This window comes from Schistocerca piceifrons, unplaced genomic scaffold (genome assembly GCF_021461385.2).
Source record: "Schistocerca piceifrons isolate TAMUIC-IGC-003096 unplaced genomic scaffold, iqSchPice1.1 HiC_scaffold_936, whole genome shotgun sequence".
In the NCBI taxonomy this organism is placed as follows: Eukaryota; Metazoa; Arthropoda; class Insecta; order Orthoptera; family Acrididae; genus Schistocerca; species Schistocerca piceifrons.
The window spans coordinates 3,022,232-3,045,000 of NW_025729208.1; positions in this window are offsets into that span (position 1 = coordinate 3,022,232).

Here is a 22,769-nt window from a genome sequence, read left to right on the forward strand (position 1 = left end):
AAATGAGGAGCTCCGATCCGAAAACGCAGAACTTCGTAAAGAACTCGCGGCGGCTGCACCTCCCGATTCGTTAGAGCGAATACAAAAACTAGAAGCGGAAATTATGGAGCTCAAGTTAGAAAATCAGAAACTTAAAAATGAAAGTAAATCCTTTCCATTGTCCTTTGCGGCTGTAACTGCCACTCTCCCAGCCCTGAAGCCGAACTGTCTGTCGCTCATCCCGCACAAAACTCTGTGTGCTGCCAGTCTGTCTGCCAGCAACCTCTCAAAAAGTTTCCCCAGTGTGTCTAATAAGCAAATAGATATATAAGACTTTGCTTCTTGTGGATCTTTATGCAGGCTTTTCTTAATTATCACTACTGTGGCTCTTTTCCAGATTTGGGGGTATTTCCCGAGCCTCAAGCACTCATTATATAACTTTGTGAGAGGAGCTACCAGCTGGGGGGCCAGGAATTGCACCACCTCCGCGGTGATGCCGTCCGGGCCAGGAGCCTTGCCTCTTTCGAGGGCATTTATCTGAGCGGCTACTTCTTCTTCAGAGAAGGGATATACCACATTGTTGTTCTGATATTTTTCTAGGTCTTGTCTCCAGATTTGTTGCTGTGCCTCGGAGTCATCGTTCTCGTCATCGTCAGGCAGCAGGACACGGAGTAGGACCTCCGCAGTTTCCTGCCAGGTTTCCGTCATCCTGCCCCAATCCCTGACGGTGGACAGCACCATGGGTGACCCGATCTTTTCCCGTACTAACTTGTACGGTACACCCCATGGGTCCGTGGCTAGCTGTGTTCGTACATACTTCTCCCAGCTTTGTAGCCTAACTGCCTTAAGCTCCTGTTGGAAGTGTTCCTTTTCTTCTCTATATCTTTGCAACCAGCGTTGCTTCTCCTCCCAGACGACACTCCGCTGGTAGTACCTCCTAGCCCTCCGTACAGGCTGGCGCATCTGTCCAAGTTCGGTAGACCATGGCGACGGGGGGGCCGCTACGGCTCTCCTCCTGGTTGGTACGGCAGCTTTTACCGCCCTGACAACCGCTTGCACCAGTTCTTCAGCATATCCTTCGACATCTTCGTCACCATCTGGCAATATCGGTATTTCACACTCCCGTGACAGGCGGTCCCAGTCAGCTCTGTTGTAATTCAGCAGTGTCTCCCACCCCATGTCCCAGCGGCACTCTTCGTTCCCTAATGAAAACGTAATAAGGTTGTGGTCACTGGTTGTCACCTGATCCCAGACCATCCAATTGGTTACTCTGGTGGCGAGATTGGGCGTGACCAATGTGATGTGAATGTTTGTGCCCTCGCCCCCACCTCCTACGTAGGTGGGTCGATTTCCTTGCTTGTTGGCGACAATCAATTGTATCGCCATGATGGTCTTATCAGCCTTTTCTCCTCTATCGTCTCGCGTGCCGCTGAACCACAGGGGGGATTTGGCATTTATGTCTGCAGTAATGACACATCGACGTCCCCGCAACGCCATGGCTATTTGCGTGAGTTTGTCTAGGAATTCGTCTATTCCCCGGCCGTACTGGAAGTACATATTTATGATGTATAGTACTCCGGCTGGTGTTTGTAGTTCCACGATGTTGCAGTGATCGTCGCAGAACTGAGAGAGGACTGTGGCTCTTATCGCTCTGTTTATTATCATTATAGCTGCTTTAGGTTCCGCTTCACTGTGAACGACTTGCCAGTTAGCTGCGGCAAAAGGGATTCGCCCAGCCAGGGAGTATGGTTCCTGTAGACAGAGCAGATCCAGACTCCTCTCCTCCACGACCCTGCGGAGTTCCTGCATGACTAATTTGCTATTATGTGAGTTAATCTGTCCTACGTTTAAATGGGTCACGTGCGTAATATGTTCTGATGTGCGAATCCGGCCACTTCTTGCTCCAATCGTGAGCTAGTCTTCCATTTGTGATGACAGATTGACTGTAAATTTCATTAAGATCGAACTTCTCGTTTCTTCTTTCGAAAACCTTTTTGACTAGGTCACGCAGAGCTCCGAAGTCAGTGGGGAAGTTCATTGTCTTCAGCTGTATTCTGTCGACAGCCTCCATTACCGAGAAGGTGACGTCTCTGCCATATTCATGCCCGACACGTACCACATGCCTCAGTGCTGTGGTGAGGACCGCCGGCTCCTCCAGTCGCGCAAGTTGTAATGCGTGTTCTAGGTTGGGGTATACCCTATTGGGATCTACGCCCCAACCTTTTTGTGTGAGAGGGTTTGTGTCAGATGATGTGCTGTTTATTGCGTTATCTTGTACTTTTTGTTTCTCTAATGTTACCATTTGTTTTGCCACAGGTCGCCCTTTCGGTCGTTCTAGTTCTTCAAGCGACCTTAGTCCCCGGTTTCGGGGGAAGGGAGCACTTATCTGACCACATGGGTCCGTTTGTACACCAGCGTCTTTTGTCTCTACCTTTCTGGTCTGGGTTTTAGTGGCTTCTTGTAGGAACTCCCTAAATCTGCTGGCCCTAAGTGCATCCCTTACCCTTTTACTCGGAGACTTTCTTTTAGGCTTCCTGTTGCCTGATATGGACTCAGCCATAATCAGTCCTCGAGATAAGCCGTTGCTCTAGAGCCCTGTATGTGGGGCAGTTTCTTCCTGTGGCATTACAATTTCTTTTCCCTCTTCTTACACAGGGGATAAATATCCCTGTTTTGCCACAAGTTTTCCTAGTGTGATCTTCAGCGCCGCACCTGGAGCAAGCCGGCTTCCACTCACAGTGTTTGTGTATATGGTCGAGGTCTCCACAGTTGTGACAACGGGGAACTACGAGGTAGTCCCTCACGTTTATCGAGTGGAACCCGATGTATATTCGGCCCATAGTGGTGAGCTTACGCCACATACTTCCCGAGACTTCTGCTGCATGGTGTACTACATCGCGCTCTCTGGGTCCAGTTTTGAACCGCAATTTGAATTCTTTTTTGAAGTTGTCTAGACTCATTTCCTCAAAATTTTGTTGACTTATAGTTTCATAAATGTCATTCTCATTCATGGTGGTGGGCACGTCATACAAGATCACCAAGGGATTCCGCTTTTTGGACGGTTCACACTTAACGACCTTTTTAAGTTTGTCATGGTTGAGTATCTCATCCCGGTCTTCTTCAGTGGCAACATCTACTATTACGACATTTTTTGTTGCCTTTACCTTATTTATTTTTATTTTGTCTGCTGCCGGGTTTACAGTGGTTGTGAAGAGTTCTTGAACTTTTTAATGTCCTGGCCTGGCAGGTGTCTTAAGAAGACTGCCGTGTCAGGCCTTTTGGACACCTTTTCAATGGTCTCTTTTGTTGTTTGTGGTTTAGTGGCCGCTTGTGCGACCACTCCTACCCACGTTTTGGTGGGCTGCTTTCGCAGTCGTTCATTTACTTTCTATAATTCCTCTAGTCGCCCCTCGAGCTTCGCACTAGCGATAGCCCAGGCGGCGAGTTCCTTCTTGATAGAGAGTACTGCTGTATTACTTACCATTCTTAATACTAGAATCTAGCAGTTGGTTAATTCTAGTATGCCATTCAGTAACGTTTTCTGCATTCTGCCCCAGGCCCTCTTCAGGGGTGGGAACAGTAAGTGTCGAACACCTCGAGAGAACACTCGAATCACTCGTCTCTTGGTCAGCCATGATTGATTTGACGAGTGAAAAGGTTGGGAGCCCATCTCTTGCCCCGGACCGGCTCCTCTGGCATGGGGGGGGACTAATGCAGCTCGCCCACCGGCCTCGCTCCAAGGCCAAGGGCATCCTCGGACTGCTGGGTTCAGCGCGCCGTTGCCAGCGCACTGGTCCCCGACGGTGGCTCCGTCATCGACGATTTCACGCGACGCTCCCCGGCAAGAGCACCCCGCACTCTGGAGAGGCGGATGCACCTCTCGTCCTTCGCCGCCTACTAGCCCGAGCTTCCACCTCTCGGCCGACGACCCACCCCTACTCAGGTGGTGGGTCGGTCACTCAGTCGTTCGGCGGTCTGGACCCATCTAACCTGGCCCAGGCGATGGCACTACCTCCTGGGTTTGGCAGAACACGCCCCGGCCCCCCTGCGGGTTCGGGGGTTAGAATAGGCCCGCGGTATTCCTGCCTGTCGTAAGAGGCGACTAAAAGGAGTCTCAAACGTTTCGGCCTTATGTGATGGTCCCCTGTCGGGTTTGACCTCCATATCTCAAAATTTTCCGAAGAGCGAGCCGATTGGGGAAGGGCGCCTTACTTGGTGCATTGTGTCCGTGTTGTGTTGAGAACTTTCGCCATCTTATTCGTCGTTGCATTGCAGTCTTGCCCGCTCTCCATCGCTTGGGCATGGGTGCGCTCCTGCGTGCACTTTCTGACAAGCACTGTGCAGGGCCATTTTCTGCACTGACGACGCCCATGGACCACATGTCACCTAACATCCAGCACGGTAGCCAGTCCGTTGTGGTGGGGCCGCCATGTACCCTCTTGGTTGTAGCCCCCTGACAACACAGGGATCGCTCTACTGATGCCTGCGCCGTTCACTCCCCACGTATGCCAAGGAGTCGATGCCCATCTCCCTGGGGTATCAGGACTCCCGGCAATGGCCATCCTGCCAGGTGGCTATTGCTGTGGCTGGGTGGCGCCCGTGGGGAGGGCCCTTGGTCGGAGTAGGTGGCATCAGGGCGGATGACCCGCAACGAAGCGTGGTACATCATCTATCGCTGGTGGGCCTCCACCAGCAGTCTCTAAGCGATCGAGGTCTAACCTCAACGGGAAGAAATTTGATCAGAGATCGTTTCCCTTCCTAGCTACTCCATGGGAGGAACGTCTTGCTAAAGAAGGCGGTGGAGAATATTCACCCCGGTACCTCGTGTGTACGCGGGTTGATGGAGAATCATTCATGTCGACCAAGCCCCAGTTTTTTGTGGAGCATTTAGAGGACAAATTCGGGGAGGTGGAGGGCCTGTCCAAGATGCGCTGTGGTTCTGTGCTCATCAAAACGGCATCCTCTGCCCAGTCACGGAGGTTGCTCAATTGTGACAAGTTGGGGGATGTTTCTGTTAGCATGACGCCGCATAAGAGTCTCAACATGGTCCAGGGTATTATATTCCACAGGGATCTTCTTCTGCAGTCTGACGATGAATTACGCGCCAACCTCGAACGACGAGGTGTTCACTTCGTCCGGCGCCACCATCGGGGTCCGAGGGATAATCAGGTAGCCACCGGTGCCTTTATCTTGGCCTTTGAGGGTTATGTCTTACCCGAAAAGGTTAAGGTGATGGTTTACCGTTGTGATGTGAAACCATATATCTCTCCTCCGATGCGATGTTTTAAATGCTGGAAGTTCGGGCTCATGTCATCTCGCTGTACTTCCAGCATCACGTGTCGTGATTGCAGACGTCGTTCGCATCCTGATACTCCATGTGCTCCGCCTCCCATTTGTGTTAACTGTGGAGAACACCATTCCCCCTGCTCAGCGGACTGTCGGATCTTCCAGAAGGAAAGGAAGATAATGGAATATAAGACCCTGGACCGCCTGACCTACACCGAGGCAAGGCGGAAATATGAGCGGCTACATCCCGTGCCCATGACATCCACCTATGCCGCTGCTGCACAAGCAGTCCGATCCTCTCCCGTGTCGTCACGTACTGTTGCCTCTCAGCTATGTCTCAATGAACCGGCCCCCTTGGTTGTGAGGGGCACTTCGCCCACTGTTGCTCCATCTACTCCAGGAGCAACACAACCCCAACCATCGGGGACATTCGTCCCCCCTTCCCAGCCGGAGAAGCATAGGGCTTCTTCGGCTACTCTAGCCAGGAAGGGGTCCCTTGGGGCCCTCCCTTCCCAGGCTTTGCCCAGTGTCAAAGCGGACACCCGCAAAGTTTTGAAACAACAACCGGTCGCTGGTCATAGGGCTTCACGGTCGTCGTCCGTCCCTGAGACTGACCCAGTGGGGCCCTCCCAGCTAAAACCCTCCCAAGGCACAGCGTGCGAAGCCGTTGAAGAAAAAGGCTCCCAAGCATCCTGACATTGCGGTGGCACCTGTCCCACCGCAACCTTCAAACTCTGCGTCTGAGGACGAGGTGGAGATCCTGGCGTCCGCTGAGGACCTCGATCTCGCCAGTCCCTCCGACGCCATGGAAAGCACTGGCACAGGTGCTCACTTGGAGGCAGCAGGTGACCCAGCGGCGTAATCTGCCTTCCCCGACCCGTCACACGTTACCCAGCCATGGCCAATACCATCCTCCAGTGGAACTGCAGCGGTTTCTTCCACCATTTAGTTGAGCTCCGCCAACTTCTCAGCCTTCGCCCTTTCTTCTGCATTGCTCTCCAGGAAACTTGGTTTCCAGCGATGCGAACCCCCGCCCTCCGTGGCTATCGGGGTTATTTTAAGAACCGGGCAGCTTATGAAAGGGTGTCTGGTGGCGTCTGCATATATGTCCTTCACTCTCTTCAAAGCGAGTTTGTACCTCTACAAACAGCTTTAGAGGCTGTCGCTGTTCGGGTGTGGACGCCACAGGCTATCACCGTCTGCAGTATTTACCTTCCACCTGATGGTGCTGTCGCACAGCATGTCCTGGCTGCTCTGATAGCCGAACTGCCGCCACCTTTTTTGCTGCTGGGCGATTTCAATGCCCACAACCCTCTATGGGGTGGGACTGTCTCCGATGTTCGCGGTCGGGCCGTGGAGCATGTGTTGGCTCAGCTCGACCTTAGCCTCTTGAACACCGGTGCTCCCACGCATTTCAGTGTGGCCCATGGCTCGTTCTCGGCCATCGATCTCTCTATTTGCAGCCCTGGCCTTGTCCCATCCCTCCACTGGAGAGTGCACCCTGACCTGTGTGGTAGTGACCATTTGCCCATCTATTTGTCACTGCCCCAGTGTCATTCTTCTGGGCGCTTGCCCCGCTGGGCTCTCCACAGGGCTGACTGGCCAGCTTTTAGTTCCGCTGCAACCAGTGAGTCTCCCCCACAGGGTGACATTGACGAGGTGGTTCGTGTTTTAACCACGTCCATCATTTCAGCGGCCGAGGCTTCCATCCCCTGTTCTTCTGGCCTCCCTCGGAGGAAGGCTGTCCCCTGGTGGTCGCCGGAGATTGCTGAGGCTATTCGCGACCGTAGGCGGGCTCTCCAGCGTCATAGGCGGCACCCGTCTCTGGAGACCCTCATCGCCTTTAAGAGGCTCCGTGCCTTCGCCCGTCGTCTTATTGCACGGCGTAAGCAGGAGTGCGTAAGCAGGAGTGCTGGGAGAGGTACGTCTCCTCCCTGGGCTCCCGTGTCTCGTCCTCGCACGTGTGGTCCCGGATCCGGCGGATTTATGGCTCCCAGACCCCTTCGGGTGTCCCTGGGCTCTCCTTGGACGGCGCTGTCTGCACGGACGCTGCCGCCATTGCTGAACGGCTAGCCGCGCACTTTGCTCAGAGCTCTGCGACTGCATCCTATCCCCCCGCCTTTCGCTCTCTAAAAGAGCGAGCCGAGCGGACGCCGTTCTCATTCCACACGCGTCATTATGACACATACAATGCTCCTTTCAGCGAGAGGGAACTCCTCGCTGCCCTCGCCGATTGCCCTGATACAGCACCAGGACCGGACTGCATCCACGCGCAGATGCTGAAGCATCTCTCCAGGGACTGCCAGAGACGCATCCTCACCATCTTTAACCGCATTTGGAGTGAGAGCGTGTTCCCGTCGCAATGGCGAGAGGGTCTTATTGTCCCCATCGTGAAGCCCGGTGCGGACCCACTGGCGGTGGACAGCTATCGTCCCATTACCCTCACCAACGTTTTGTGCAAATTGCTCGTACGTATGGTGGGGCGGCGTTTGTGTTGGGTCCTTGAGTCGCGCGGTCTCCTCGCTCCATCCCAGGGTGGCTTCCGTCGGGGCCGGTCTGCAGTGGACAATTTGGTGCGGCTGGAATCTGCTGTCCGTACGGCTTTTGCCCGACGTCAGCATCTTGTTGCTGTATTTTTCGATCTGCGGAAGACGTATGACACCACATGGAGGCATCACATCCTCGCCACGTTGCATAGGTGGGGTCTTCGTGGTCGGCTCCCGGCTTTTCTTCAAAACTTTTTATTGCGCCGCTCTTTCCGGGTGCAAGTCGGTGCCACCTCTAGTTCCTCTTATATACAGGAAAATGGGGTCCCGCAGGGCTCGGTGTTGAGCGTCTCCTTATTTTTAGTGGCCATTAATGGTCTGGCAGCAGCAGTGGGGTCGTCGGTGTCTCCTTCTTTGTATGCCGACGACTTCTGCATCTCATTTAGCTCCACGACTACGGGAGTCGCCGAACGCAGGCTGCAAGTCGCCGTTCGCAAGGCAGCATCATGGGCACTGACTCACGGCTTTCAGTTCTCTGCTGCCAAGACTCGAGTAACGCACTTCTGCAGGCGTCGGACGGTCCACCCTCATCCTGCACTTTACCTCGACGGCCACCTGCTTGAAGTGGTGGACACTTGCCGCTTCTTGGGACTCGTGTTTGATGCCCGGCTCACATGGGTTCCTCATGTTACTCAGCTGAAGCAAAAATGCTGGCGGCACCTCAACGCCCTCCGCTGCCTTAGCCACACGTCTTGGGGTGCAGATCGCTGCACGCTGCTGCGGTTGTACAGAGCCCTTGTGCAGTCTCGGCTTGATTATGGGAGCCTGGCCTATGGGTCTGCGTCCCCCTCAGTGTTAAAGTTGTTAGACCCCATACACCACTGTGTGGTTAGGCTTGCCACTGGCGCTTTTCGCACCAGCCCCGTGGATAGTCTACTGGTGGAGGCCGGGGTTCCCCCACTGCGGATTCGCCGCCATCGTCTGCTTGTCGACTATGCTGTCCACGTTCATTGCTCGCCAGATCATCCCAATCGTCGCCTGCTTTTCCCTGCTATGGTCCTCCATCTGCCCGAACGGCGCCCTAGGTCTGGGCTTTCCATAGCTGTCCGTGTCCAGTCCCTGCTGTCAGAACTGGGGTCATTCCCTCTTCTGCCTCCCTTCCGGTTCCGTACACCTACGCCTCCCTGGTGTTTGTCCCGGCCGTCCATCCGTCTGGACTTGGCACAGGGACCCAAGGACTCGGTTCCGCCTGTGGCCCTCCGTCACCGTTTTCTTGCTCTCCTCGCCTCATTTTCGGACTGTGAGACTGTCTACACTGATGGTTCCCTGGTTGATGGTCGCACTGCCTACTCTTTTGCTCATGCTGCTCATGTTGAGCAGCGCTCCTTGCCGGCTGGCTGCAGTATTTTTACTGCAGAGCTGGTGGCCATATTGCGCGCTCTTGAGCATATGCGTTTCTGCTCAGGTAGGTCCGTCGTGATCTGCAGTGACTCCCTGAGCAGCCTTCAGGCCATCGACCGCTGCTATCCCTCCTCTCCTCTGGTGTCCTCCATTCAGGAGACTGTTTCCGCCATTGCCCGTTCTGGTCGTTCGGTGGTCTTGGTTTGGACGCCAGGTCATGTTGGCATCCCGGGGAACGAACGTGTTGACAGGCTGGCCAAAGGGGCGATCGACGCCCCAGCTTTGGAGATCGGCCTCACAGCTCGCGACCTGCAGCTGGTGTTGCGCCGTAAGGTGCTTGGGGTGTGGGCTGATGCGTGGCGTGGCCTGACATCCCCGAATAAGCTGCGGGCTGTTAAGGAGACGACCGCTGTGTGGCGTTCCTCCCTGCGGGCTTCTCGCAGGGACTCGGTAGTCTTGTGTCGGCTGCGCATCGGCCATACATACCTGACGCACGGCCATCTGTTGCGTCAGGAGGATCCCCCCTTGTGTCGGTGTGGGTCCCCGCTGACGGTCGGCCACATTTTGCTGGAGTGTCCTCGACTGCGCACACTCCGGCGATCTTTTAATCTCCCGGGCACTTTGGCTTTGGTTTTATCTGATGATGCCTCCATGGCTGATGACGTTTTAAATTTTATCCGTGGTAGTCCGTTTTATGGTTCGATTTAGGGAGGTCCTACACCTTTCCCTTTCTGTGTCTTTTGTCCTTGTGTCTGTTGCTGTTCTGGTGTGCCGTGAGATGGTTGACTCTTTCCCATTTTTGTTCTCGTGGTCAGTCAACCAGTCTCCGGCCATCTTCCTTTCTTCTGTTTCTTTCTGTCTGGTGTGCCTCTGTCCTGTTCTTGTTTGTAGTGTTTGTTGCTGCGTTTGTGTTCTTTTAGCGCCTGGGGGTCGTCTCCTCCCCCTTTGGTTTTTACCTGCTCCGTCGATTTTGGGCTCGCCTGATTTTGGAATGGGGGACTGATGACCTTCGCTGTTTAGTCCCCCTTAAACATCCCAACAACAACAACAACAACACTGCCTTAATTGATTAGTGGGCCGAAGATCTCAATCTCATACATTTATACAATACAATTGCAGCTTTTCTAAATATAAGTTAGTAACTAGTTAGTAGCAAATAGCAAAGTACATTGGAAACTACAATGAGCAGTTAGTATGTTAATTAAGGACTATATGTGACGTAACTAAACTAACTATGTACTAGTCACTAAGCCTGCAGCGTTACAAAGGTGTCAGCTAATAGTATAAACCTACTATTAGGCCTTGCCCATTGAGCTAACCTCAATGGGCGTGCCCCTGACACTGGGCAGGCCATGGAGTTGGTCGCTGCAGGTTCCTAAGAAGTATCTATAAACTAGGTTCTACAACTACACTTAACCTAATGTCACAGTTGGGTGCGTTGTCTGGATCGGTGGGGTTGCTCCCCATTCCCCCTAATCCCGGGGCTCGGCGGATTCTAGACTGAAGAGTCGACCTTTCCGTGCCCAGGCGGATTGGGAATAAGGTGCTGTCTTGATCAGTGATTTAATAAGTTCCTAATCATGTGCTAATGTGGTTCATTCAGGTAGTCCCTTAAGACTTTTTGTGAAACCGCGTTAGCCAGTTTGTTAATGGTCCGAAAGGTGTCTTGATGTCTTAGCAGTCTATATGTGTTATTATGAGGTAGTTGTTCGCGTAACTCTGAGGCCACATCATTGAAGAGTGGGCACTCGTAGACCACATGGTCAGGAGTGCCTTCCGGAGCACCACAGTCACACGTAGGTGTCGCCTTTTTCCCAAATCGACATAGATATGTCGAATAGGGTCCATGTCCAGTGAGAAAATGGATGAGTCCCCTGGTTGGTTCAAAATAAGTCATTTCTATTCTTTCCCTGACGTCTGGCAGTAATTCGAAGGTCCTGCGTCCTGTTTCTTCACTTGCCCATGAGAGTTGCCATAGCTGTTCCCCTTTTAATCTGATCTCAACTTTGTTGTCAGTCCTACTCCCTAGAATTTCCTCTATCTTGTCCAAGTTCCCCTTTTTTGCCCAGTACCAGGCGGCCTGCTCCCGAATTTTGATATCTAGTGGGCAGAGTCCCATTATGACTAACAGGGCTCCTCCCGGTGTAGTCCTGTAAGCCCCCATTGATCTCATAACCATATTCCTCTGCACTCTTCTCACTGTCATGGCAGGCACCACCCTCGTGAGCCTGTGCGCCCAGACTCCTGAACCGTAACCCACTATGGAGGTGAGTATGCTGTTATGATATAGTTTGATAAGATGTGGTGGGAGGTGGAAGCGTTTGTGTCCAATGGAGATGAGGTTGTTAAGTACTTGTAAAGCTCTTTGTGTTACGGTTTCAATGTGTCTGCCAAATGACCACTTCTCATCAATGATGATACCCAGGTATCGAGTCTCTCGTCGCCTAAGAACAGGTAAGCCTTCTATCCTGACAGTTGGATTTCTTACTAGCTGTCCCTTTAGAAGGAGGTATGTTGATTTAGTAGGTGAAATTGTCATCTTAGTATTCTGGCACCAGTGTTGTAATGTTTGTATTGCTCGTTCTATCTTAGGCTCAATGTCTTCTCGGCTTCGGCCGCCAACCAGTAGAAGGAGGTCATCTGCGTAGGCTATCACCTCCAGCATTTCATTAGTTTGCTGTAATTTATCCAATAAAGGTTCCATGTGGCTGTCCCAGAACAGGGGACCTAGCACGGAGCCCTGGGGACATCCCTTCGTGATTGTTTTCTTACCCTTGTGCTAGGGGATGATAACCAGACCTCCCGGTCCTCACAATAGCTCCTCAGACACCCATATAGCGGCCCTGGACACTCCTTCTCCCGTAAACAGGAGAAGAGCGAAGGCCACCACAGGTTGTCGATGGCGCCACTTATGTCCACCATGATGCCGACAACGTACTTGTACGGGGTAGAGCCACAGACCTCAGCCGCCAGGGCGATTGCATAAGATGCCGAACGCCCTGGCCTAAAGCCGAATTGCCTGCTGCTCATCCCGCACAGCACTTGGTGCGCAGCCAGTCTGTCAGCTAGCAGTCTCTCCAGAACCTTCCCAAGCAGATCTAGCAGGCAGATTGGCCGGTACGATTTTGTTTCTGCTGGGTCTTTATCGGCTCCTTTTTTGATGATAACTACATTTGCCCTTTTCCAAATTTGAGGGAACTTTTGCTGCCTCAGACATTCGTTGTGTAGGTAAGTTAGAGGGGCAACTGTCTGGGGAGCCAGGAATTGCACCACCTTCGCCACAATGCCATCCGGCCCGGGAGCTTTCCCTATCTTCAGGGTTTTTATGTGGGCAGCTACCTCCTCTTCAGAGAATAGGTAGACTGCCGTATCATTTCCATATATATTGCTTCTGTAGTGCTCTCGCAGCTGCCGTTGTTCATTTGTCTCTCCCTCCGCTGTATCATCGGGCAGCAGGGACTGGAGAAGAACCTCGGCAGTTTCCTGCCAGGATTCTGTCATCCCGTCCCCACGCCTGACGGTTGAGAGCTCCATCGGAGAGCGGATTTTTTCTCGGACAAGCTTGTAGGGAATTCCCCAAGGATCGAGAGCAAGTTGGTTTAGAACAAAGTGTTCCCAACTTTTGGATCGTACTTCTCGTAAGTGTTTGTGGAAATTTTCTTTTGCTTCTCGGTACAGTTGCAGCCATCTTTGTCTCTCAAGCCAGACGACACTGCGCTGGTAGTACCTCCTGAGCCTTCTGACAGACCGACGCATCTCCTCCAATTCGGCTGACCATGGTGACGGAGAGGCCGCTATGGCCTTCCTCCTAGTAGGTACGGCAGCCTTCACTGCTCGAGTTATTGCTGTAGTCAGTTCTTCAGCTCTTTTGTCAATGTCGATGTCCAAAAGTCCGTCACCTTCTGGTAGTGCAGGAATGTCGCACTCCCTGGCAAGTTTCTTCCAGTCGGCTCTTTTATACACTCCTGGAAATGAAAAAAAGAACACATTGACACCGGTGTGTCAGACCCACCATACTTGCTCCGGACACTGCGAGAGGGCTGTACAAGCAATGATCACACGCACGGCACAGCGGACACACCAGGAACCGCGGTGTTGGCCGTCGAATGGCGCTAGCTGTGCAGCATTTGTGCACCGCCGCCGTCAGTGTCAGCCAGTTTGCCGTGGCATACGGAGCTCCATCGCAGTCTTTAACACTGGTAGCATGCCGCGACAGCGTTGACGTGAACCGTATGTGCAGTTGACGGACTTTGAGCGAGGGCGTATAGTGGGCATGCGGGAGGCCGGGTGGACGTACCGCCGAATTGCTCAACACGTGGGGCGTGAGGTCTCCACAGTACATCGATGTTGTCGCCAGTGGTCGGCGGAAGGTGCACGTGCCCGTCGACCTGGGACCGGACCGCAGCGACGCACGGATGCACGCCAAGACCGTAGGATCCTACGCAGTGCCGTAGGGGACCGCACCGCCACTTCCCAGCAAATTAGGGAGACTGTTGCTCCTGGGGTATCGGCGAGGACCATTCGCAACCGTCTCCATGAAGCTGGGCTACGGTCCCGCACACCGTTAGGCCGTCTTCCGCTCACGCCCCAACATCGTGCAGCCCGCCTCCAGTGGTGTCGCGACAGGCGTGAATGGAGGGACGAATGGAGACGTGTCGTCTTCAGCGATGAGAGTCGCTTCTGCCTTGGTGCCAATGATGGTCGTATGCGTGTTTGGCGCCGTGCAGGTGAGCGCCACAATCAGGACGGCATACGACCAAGGCACACAGGGCCAACACCCGGCATCATGGTGTGGGGAGCGATCTCCTACACTGGCCGTACACCACTGGTGATCGTCGAGGGGACACTGAATAGTGCACGGTACATCCAAACCGTCATCGAACCCATCGTTCTACCATTCCTAGACCGGCAAGAGAACTTGCTGTTCCAACAGGACAATGCACGTCCGCATGTATCCCGTGCCACCCGACGTGCTCTAGAAGGTGTAAGTCAACTACCCTGGCCAGCAAGATCTCCGGATCTGTCCCCCATTGAGCATGTTTGGGACTGGATGAAGCGTCGTCTCACGCGGTCTGCACGTCCAGCACGAACGCTGGTCCAACTGAGGCGCCAGGTGGAAATGGCATGGCAAGCCGTTCCACAGGACTACATCCAGCATCTCTACGATTGTCTCCATGGGAGAATAGCAGCCTGCATTGCTGCGAAAGGTGGATATACACTGTACTAGTGCCGACATTGTGCATGCTCTGTTGCCTGTGTCTATGTGCCTGTGGTTCTGTCAGTGTGATCATGTGATGTATCTGACCCCAGGAATGTGTCAATAAAGTTTCCCCTTCCTGGGACAATGAATTCACGGTGTTCTTATTTCAATTTCCAGGAGTGTAGTTATATTGCACCTCCCACCCCATGGCCCAGCGACTCTCCCTGTTTCCCACACTGAAAGAGATAAGATTATGGTCACTGGTGGTAGCATTCTCTATCACTTCCCACTGCTGAATTAGGTGCACCGTGTTGGGCGTAGCCAGGGTCACGTCAATGTTTGTGCCCTGGCCACCTCCCGCCACATAAGTCGGAGGATTTCCAGGTTTATTTACTACCACCAGCTGCAAGGCCATAATGGCCTCTTCTGCCTTCTCTCCATTTGAGTCCCTGGTGCCGCTGTACCATAGGGGGGATTTAGCATTTATATCGGCAGTTATAATTACTTTTCGCCCCCGCAACGCCGTGATGACTGTGGTAAGATGTGCCAAATGTCTTTCGATTTCATCAGCATACTGAAAATACATATTGATGAGGACGATGGTGCCAGATGGAGATTGCAGCTCCACGACGTTGCAGTGGCTGGATGAGAATTGTGTGAGAACTATGGCTCTCATAATTCTATTAGTTATAATTATTGCCGATTTTGGGTTTTCTCCACTACTTATAACTTGCCATGTCGCGGCTGTGAATACTAGTTTCCCATTTAGGGAGTACGGCTCTTGCAGACAGATCAGATCCAGTCTCCTCTCCTCCACTTCCTTACGTAGCTCCTGCATCACTAGTCTACTGTTGTGGGCGTTTAGTTGTCCAATGGTGATTTTTTGTCATCTAGTTATTATGGAGAATATGTATGTATTCTGTCATTTGGCCAGGTCTTATTCCAGTCAAACGTGATACGTCCATTTGCTAGAACTGCTTGTACGTAAATATCGTCCAAGTCAAATTTTTCCCCGCGTCTTTCAAAAAGTTTCTTGAGTAAGTCCCGCAGGGCTCCGAAGTCGGAGGGGAGATTCACTGACTTTAGCTGGATTCTGTCTATGGCCTCCATTACCGAGAAGGTGACTCTCCTACCATTTTCGTGTCCCACCCGGACCACGTGTCTTAAGGCAGTGGTCAGTATAGTCGGCTGCTCTAGTCTCGCTAATTGCATGGTAAATTCAAGGTTTGGATAGACCCTGACTGGGTCGATGGGTGGAAATCTCACGACAGGATCTTTCGTGGCTAGTTCATTGGAGCTAGTTATTGTGTTCTCCTGTAGTGGTTGTTTTGTGTTACTGTTCTCTTTCGTTGAGATTGCCACCGTCTCTGTTACAGGATGCCATTGCCGTTGATCTTTAGTCGGCGTAGTCCTCCGGCTTTGGGAGGAGGGAGACTTGACTATAAGAGGCTCAGTTTGAGTTCCTCTGTCAGTTGTGGTGGATTCCGTCTGAGTGCACTCATCCTTTGTAGTGACTGAGGCGTTAGTGAGCGACCTCAAAAACATCTTAAAGGCACTTGCCCTCATGGCATCCCTCCTCCTTTTGCTCGGGGATTTTCTTTTGGTCATCCTGTGTGCTTTGGCTTGTTCAGCCATAGTCTATCCTTGAGATTAACCTTTGCTCTAAGAGTCTGTAGGTGGGGCAATTCCGCCCAGTGGCGCCACAAGGTTTTTTGCCCCTTCTTTTACAAGGGATGCAGACTGTTGTAGCCCTACAATCTTTACGGACATGTCCGTCTTCGCCACATTTTGAGCAGGCCGACCCCCTGGTACAATGCCTCAGAACGTGGTCGAGATCTCCACAGTTGTGGCAACGCGGTACCACAATATAGTCACGTGTGTTTATGGCGTGAAAGCCGATATAGAGTCTGCCCATTGTAGTAATCTTTTTCCACATTTGAGCTGAGACCTCTGCGACGTGGTGAACCACGTCACGGTCTCGAGGTCCTGTTTTAAATCTCAATTTGAAGCTTTCTTTAAATTCATCCTCTGTCATTTCTTCGAAATTTTGTGCCCTCACGGTTTCATGAATCTCCTCATTTGACATAATTGTCGGTACATCATATAAGATGACCAAAGGGGTCTGGTCGACTTCTTAGGTGCAATCCGCCACGTGCAGGACTAGGGGGATATATTTTGCCTTCGCATCACGATAGTCAGCCAGTCTGATTTCTTTATCCTGTGCGGTTATCGCCTTTTGATAAAATTTGCGTTTCTTCCTATTATCTTTTCGAAGTAGGGATAATTCATTTGTCCATGGCGTTCGTGTTTTGGGCCTGCAGTTGTGCTTTGGAATGCTTTCTTCCTGTGCCCTCACTAACAGTTGCGTGAGGACGTGGATTCTGTAGTCCACACTACCACGTTCTGAAGCAAGATCAGCTGATTCTACTATCTGTCTCAGTTTAGGCCAGTTTGCTCTCTTCAGATTGAACTGCTTTCCTTCTCGATTACTTGTGTCTAGAGTGCCATGTAACTCTATCACTATCCCATTATGGTCACTATGTACAAGCCCTGGTCGCACTTCCCACCTATGGCAGTGTGGTAAGGCTTTGTCGTTTACTATGGTTATATCTATCTCGCTCTGTGACCTACCATTGTCGAACGTTGGTGGTTCTCCCTCTTTGTTTAGAACGTATAGGTTGTGCTCAGCGAGGATTTAATTGATGATTCTTCCTCTATCATCTGTAGTGTTTGCATGCCAAACGGTTGACTTTGCGTTAATATCAGCTGCGATGAGCAATTTTCCTCCTCTTGCATATTCGGCCACCATCTTAATCCAATCTGCATATGGTTGTATGTCATGGGAATATTGGGCGTACAAGGATGCTATTATCCACGTATCATTTCCTCTTTTCAGTTCTACTGTTGTTGCATGAGTATTACTTAACTGAGTAATTTTAGTAATAGTTATATCTACTGATTTTACAACCAATGCTGCCATCGGTGGTGTATCTCCTGTTATCACTCTACTATTACTTGGGATACATATCAGTTTGCCATTTCTTGAATACGGTTCCTGCAAACATGCTATATCAATTCGTGTCTCCTCCATTGCCTTAGGAAGCTCGTTACTCACAGTGATGCTATTCTTCATATTTAACTGTAATATCCTCAATTTATTTACATTTCCTTCTCTATTCATATTGGATTTTAGCAATCAGTCTGTCATGCAGCATCTTGTATGTTGGGCAGTCTGAGCTTCCTCCTTTGTTACATACTTTGTTTCTTCTTTTACATGGAATGCATCCTATTGGAGGTTCCCTTGACAGGCAATCAGCTTTTTTATGTCCCTTCTCCCCACACTTAGTGCAGGTTATTTGTTCATCATCACAGTACTTAGTTGTGTGGCCTAGCCCACAGCATTTAAAACATTTACTTATTGCATCGTAGTCCTCAATATACAGTGCCAAAAAATTCATAAAAACTCGTTCATGATTCAAAAGAATTGTTCTTATCTTTGGTGTAACTTCCAACACTATGCTAGTTGTGCTCCTCCCCTTCTGCCCTGCTTTAAATTTGATCTTCACCCCTTCAGAAAATTCTTCTTCGCTAATATTTCCTTCCATGTTTAGTTCATAAAGCTGTAATAAAAACTCATTCTCCGTAACTGTAGTTGGGACCCTATGAGTTATAAGTAATGGTCTTCGTTTTTTAGTTTCTTCACACCTAATATGTTGTATCGTTTCTGCCTTTGCCTGTAACTTTTTACAGTCTTCTTCGGATGCCGTTTCAACTACCACCACTGTCGGTGTGGTTCTTATAGCCATAATTTTCAATTTTTCTTGTTGAGGATCTATTTCTCTCGTCAATGCGTCCCGAACATTTTTGGTGTTTTGATTGTTTGTAGGTCTGAAAAATAGTGTTGTAGCCTGCTTTTCCTTGGCTTTTTCCATCTTCGCTACCGATTTACGTTGTTTTGGGTTACCTACTGCAACCACAGATGCGAAAGTCTGTGTCGTTTTTATCCCAACGCCTTGAAGGTGGCTGTTTTCCTCTCGTGCTTTCCGCAATTCATCCTCTAGATTTTGTATTTTCTGTTTTGCATCTGGTATCGTTTCGCGCAGCAGCTCATCCACCTGTTGTCTCAACCTGTCATTTTCCTCTTTTAACATATCTATTTGCCTTCGAGCCTCGCCTGTTGGAGGGCCTCGGTGGACTGCGAATCCTGTAGTGCTCTAGTTGTAGTGAGCACTTCTACTTGTCGTCGAAGTCGGGTGTTTTCTGTATTTAACACGTCTCTCTCTCCTCCTAGTCTCGATTGTGTCAGTGCTAATGCCCAAATTCTATTTCTCACGAGTTGGGAAACATTGGTGGAAACCTTCTTACTTTTCAATTCGGCCGCAAAATCACTATGTATTTCTTCTACTGCGGTAATTTTCTCGGCGTTTGATGCACTTTTCGGTGTATCAAAAGTTGCCATTTTGTTTCCACGTGCTTCTTCACTCTTTTTCGATCTACATGGTGGTGTACCTTGCTTTTTTACATTTTGTCCGTGTAGGGTGCCGCTCCGTTGGTGCCTCTTTACGTCCACTGTCCCGTGGATCTGTGCACGTTCAGTACGCGCGCCTAGTGCGGTTTCTCCCGCGTAAATTTCCTCGTGTCCAGTAACGACACGTTGCGAATTGTTATCAGTACGTCTTCAATTAAAATACTCTCCCTCCATGTCGGTTTGGTCAATCAATAAAATAATTCTGCCAAGATGACGTTGTTATGATTCCAGCAAATCAAATTGCACACTAGAAACCGACCAGTTTCGCGCCGATATGAAAACAGTCCCCTTTTAACGAATAGGATAATAGAAGGGGAACCGCCGATCATGGGGCTTCCCTCCGTAATGACGTAGAGGAGCCACAGCAAATCACTGTTACCGCCAAAATGACGTCACTACGTAGGCAGCAATGGCAGACCAGTTTATCGCGCCAAAACTAAAATACGTTGGAATATATAGTTTCTAACATCATTCTACTCAATTCAGTCTCATTATCCACACATAGAACACTTTTCAAGCACTACAGGAAATAGTAGACCGTGTTTCCCAATTTAAGTTCGGAAAGACACTAATTGAAGAAATATTCATTGACTTATAGGCAGTCACGACACATTAACAGCCTACATTAAAGAAAGATCTTCCTATGCCTTATTTTGCACACTTACAATCTCAATTTTTATGCACAGTACAGTACCTTAGAACAGCAATCACTGATATCACTCTCATAACAAAACTCGAAGAAAACACCAGAAAAAACACGATCAAGGCGAGGAGCACTTCAGCAGCACGTCTTCATGGCGGCCATGACAGATGGGGACAGCGGGAATGTCGTTAATCCATTCATGCGCGTCACTAATTAGATGACGAGGCATTTGGCTATCACTAGCCGTCTTTATTCCAGAGAATAAACATACAATATACATAAGTACACTAGTACAGTAAAGAAGGTGTGTTACACCGCCAATGTCCGCCACCGAGGTGGGGACTTACAGGGCGGACACAAAACTTATGCATATCACAGAAAAGAACACAAATAAACAAAGACAAAATAAAGAAAGAACAAAGGAACAAAGACGGATTATTCCTCCTGTGGATAGGACCCAGGAGTCAAGGCGAAGAGAATATCCAGCAACCTAGCCGACGCCGACTCGTTCCATCAGCCTAGGAGCCGTCATACGCTCGTAGATTCTGTAACTCTTGCAGCAGCTCTGCAGTACACGGGTGCTCAGTACCGCCAGTTCTCGGGGTCGGAAGCCTATGGCGGCGAGGTCCCTCGCCGACGCTGGAGACCATACACCCCTCCAGTTCAATGTCGCGGTGGACACAGTCACCTCCTCGACGTCACGGTGCAGGTTGGAGATGGCACGCCGGATGGACGGCGTGTCATAGTAGGCCGCCTTCTGGGAGTGACACCAGTCGAGCCGGAGATGGTCTCCGACTATCTGGGCGTCGATAACGCGGGCGATGCCGTCTTTGACCGCCACCACGTCAGGCTTGCGGATGCCCTCAGGTGTTCGGAGGTGGGGCTCTACGGAGATGTTAAAGCCCCTCTGCGCGAGTCCACGGGCGACATAACGCACAATCGCGTCATGGCGCTTGACCCGGGACCCGTGCGTCCTGAAGCAAGCCTGTAGTACGTGGTTGGCGGTCTCAACGGCCTGGCAGCCCACGCGGCATCTGGTGTCCGCCTCCCACCCGCGACTGCGCCGTGCCTTCGTGGGGAAGGCGTTTATGCCGGCGCGGAGGGCGTCGACGTATTCACGCCCAGATAGCAGGCGACTGGTGTCGGCGACCCACTGATGTTGGCCCTTGACGGCGGCAGAGGATGACAGCGCCGCACCGTCAATGGCGCCGCCCACATTTCCCCAACCTGCGTTGACGACTTGAGGAGGTGGCCCTCCCACGTCAAGTGTCACTCCAGCACCTCGATCTCACGCTGCACCTCATCCAGGCCTGCACCGTCGCAGGCTGGCCCTATCTTCTTCAGCGCCAGGAGACGGGACCAACGGAGCGTTGGACTCATCCAACGGCAAGATGGAATGCCGAGGCCCCCCTGGGCAACAGGACCGTGGAAGTATCCCAGGGGGGTGTCCGCCGGAAGGCGGAACCATCTCCTGACGGCGGCTCGGATGGTGATGTCCGCCGATTTCAAGGCACCCACCCGGGTGCGGCTGAGGGCCAGCCCATGGTACAGGCCAGGGAGAAGTACGTTGGTGAGGGCGTGGAGGCGCTGTTGCGGCTTCAGCGGAGCTCGGGAGATGACGTCAAGCTGCTCCACCAGGTGGCGTCATGGATTGAAGACACAGCGACCCGCTGTGGAGAATTGCAGCCCCAGGTACCGGAAGATTTCACCCACATGCAGGGCAGGCATGGTGGTGTTGCCTGCCTTGAAGGTGACATCGCCATCCACCTTCACCTTCTTCTCGCGCCCTGACGCGACTAAGGCGAGGGTGAAACACTTCCGGGCGTTGATCTGCAGCCCCAGATGTGCGAGGGCTGCGGTAGCTGCATCGATGAGGGACTGCAAGCCCCTCGGGGTCGATGGAAACAGCAAGACGTCATCTGCAAAGGCCGCGGCGTTGAATCTGCGTCCAAGTATCCGAGCTCCCCTGAAGAAAGTCATAGTTACTCCCACCGTTTACCCGCGCTTGCTTGAATTTCTTCACGTTGACATTCAGAGCACTGGGCAGAAATCACATTGCGTCAACATCCGCTAGGGCCATCGCAATGCTTTGTTTTAATTAGACAGTCTGATTCCCCCAGTCCATGGCAGTTCTGAGTTGATCGTTGAATGGCGGCCGAAGAGAATCCGCGCATCCGCGCGCCCCCGGAGGAACACGCTAAGGCGGACGCGGCCTCGCAGCAAGGAAGATCCGTGGGAGGCCAAGGCACGGGACCGAGCTCGGATCCTGCACGCAGGTTGAAGCACCGGGGCGCGAACGCCGCGCAGGCGCGCGCATCCTGCACCGCCGGCCAGCACGAGGCCGACCAATGGCGAGAGCAGACCACGCCCGCGCTAAACGCCCGCACTTACCGGCACCCCTACGGCACTCACCTCGCCCAGGCCCGGCACGTTAGCGCTGACCCACTTCCCGACCAAGCCCGACACGCCCCGATCCTCAGAGCCAATCCTTATCCCGAAGTTACGGATCCAATTTGCCGACTTCTCTTACCTACATTATTCTATCGACTAGAGGCTCTTCACCTTGGAGACCTGCTGTGGATATGGGTACGAACCGGCGCGACACCTCCACGTGGCCCTCTCCTGGATTTTCAAGGTCCGAGGGGAACATCGGGACACCGCCGCAACTGCAGTGCTCTTCGCTTTCCAAACCCTATCTCCCTGCTAGAGGATTCCAGGGAACTCGAACGCTCATGCAGAAAAGAAAACTCTTCCCCGATCTCCCGACGGCGTCTCCGGGTCCTTTTGGGTTACCCCGACGAGCATCTCTAAAAGAGGGGCCCGACTTGTATCGGTTCTGCTACCGGGTTCCGGAATAGGAACCGGATTCCCTTTCGCCCAACGGGGGCCAGCACAAAGTGCATCATGCTATGACGGCCCCCATCAACATCGGATTTCTCCTAGGGCTTAGGATCAACTGACTTGTGTGCAACGGCTGTTCACACGAGACCCTTCTCCGTGTCAGCCCTCCAGGGCCTCGCTGGAGTATTTGCTACTACCACCAAGATCTGCACCGACGGCGGCTCCAGGCAGGCTCACGCCCAGACCTTTCTGCGCCCACCGCCGCGACCCTCCTACTCGTCAGGGCTTCGCGACCGGCCGCAAGGACCGGATATGACTGCCATCCATTTTCAGGGCTAGTTGCTTCGGCAGGTGAGTTGTTACACACTCCGTAGCTGATTCCGACTTCGATGGCACCCGTCCTGC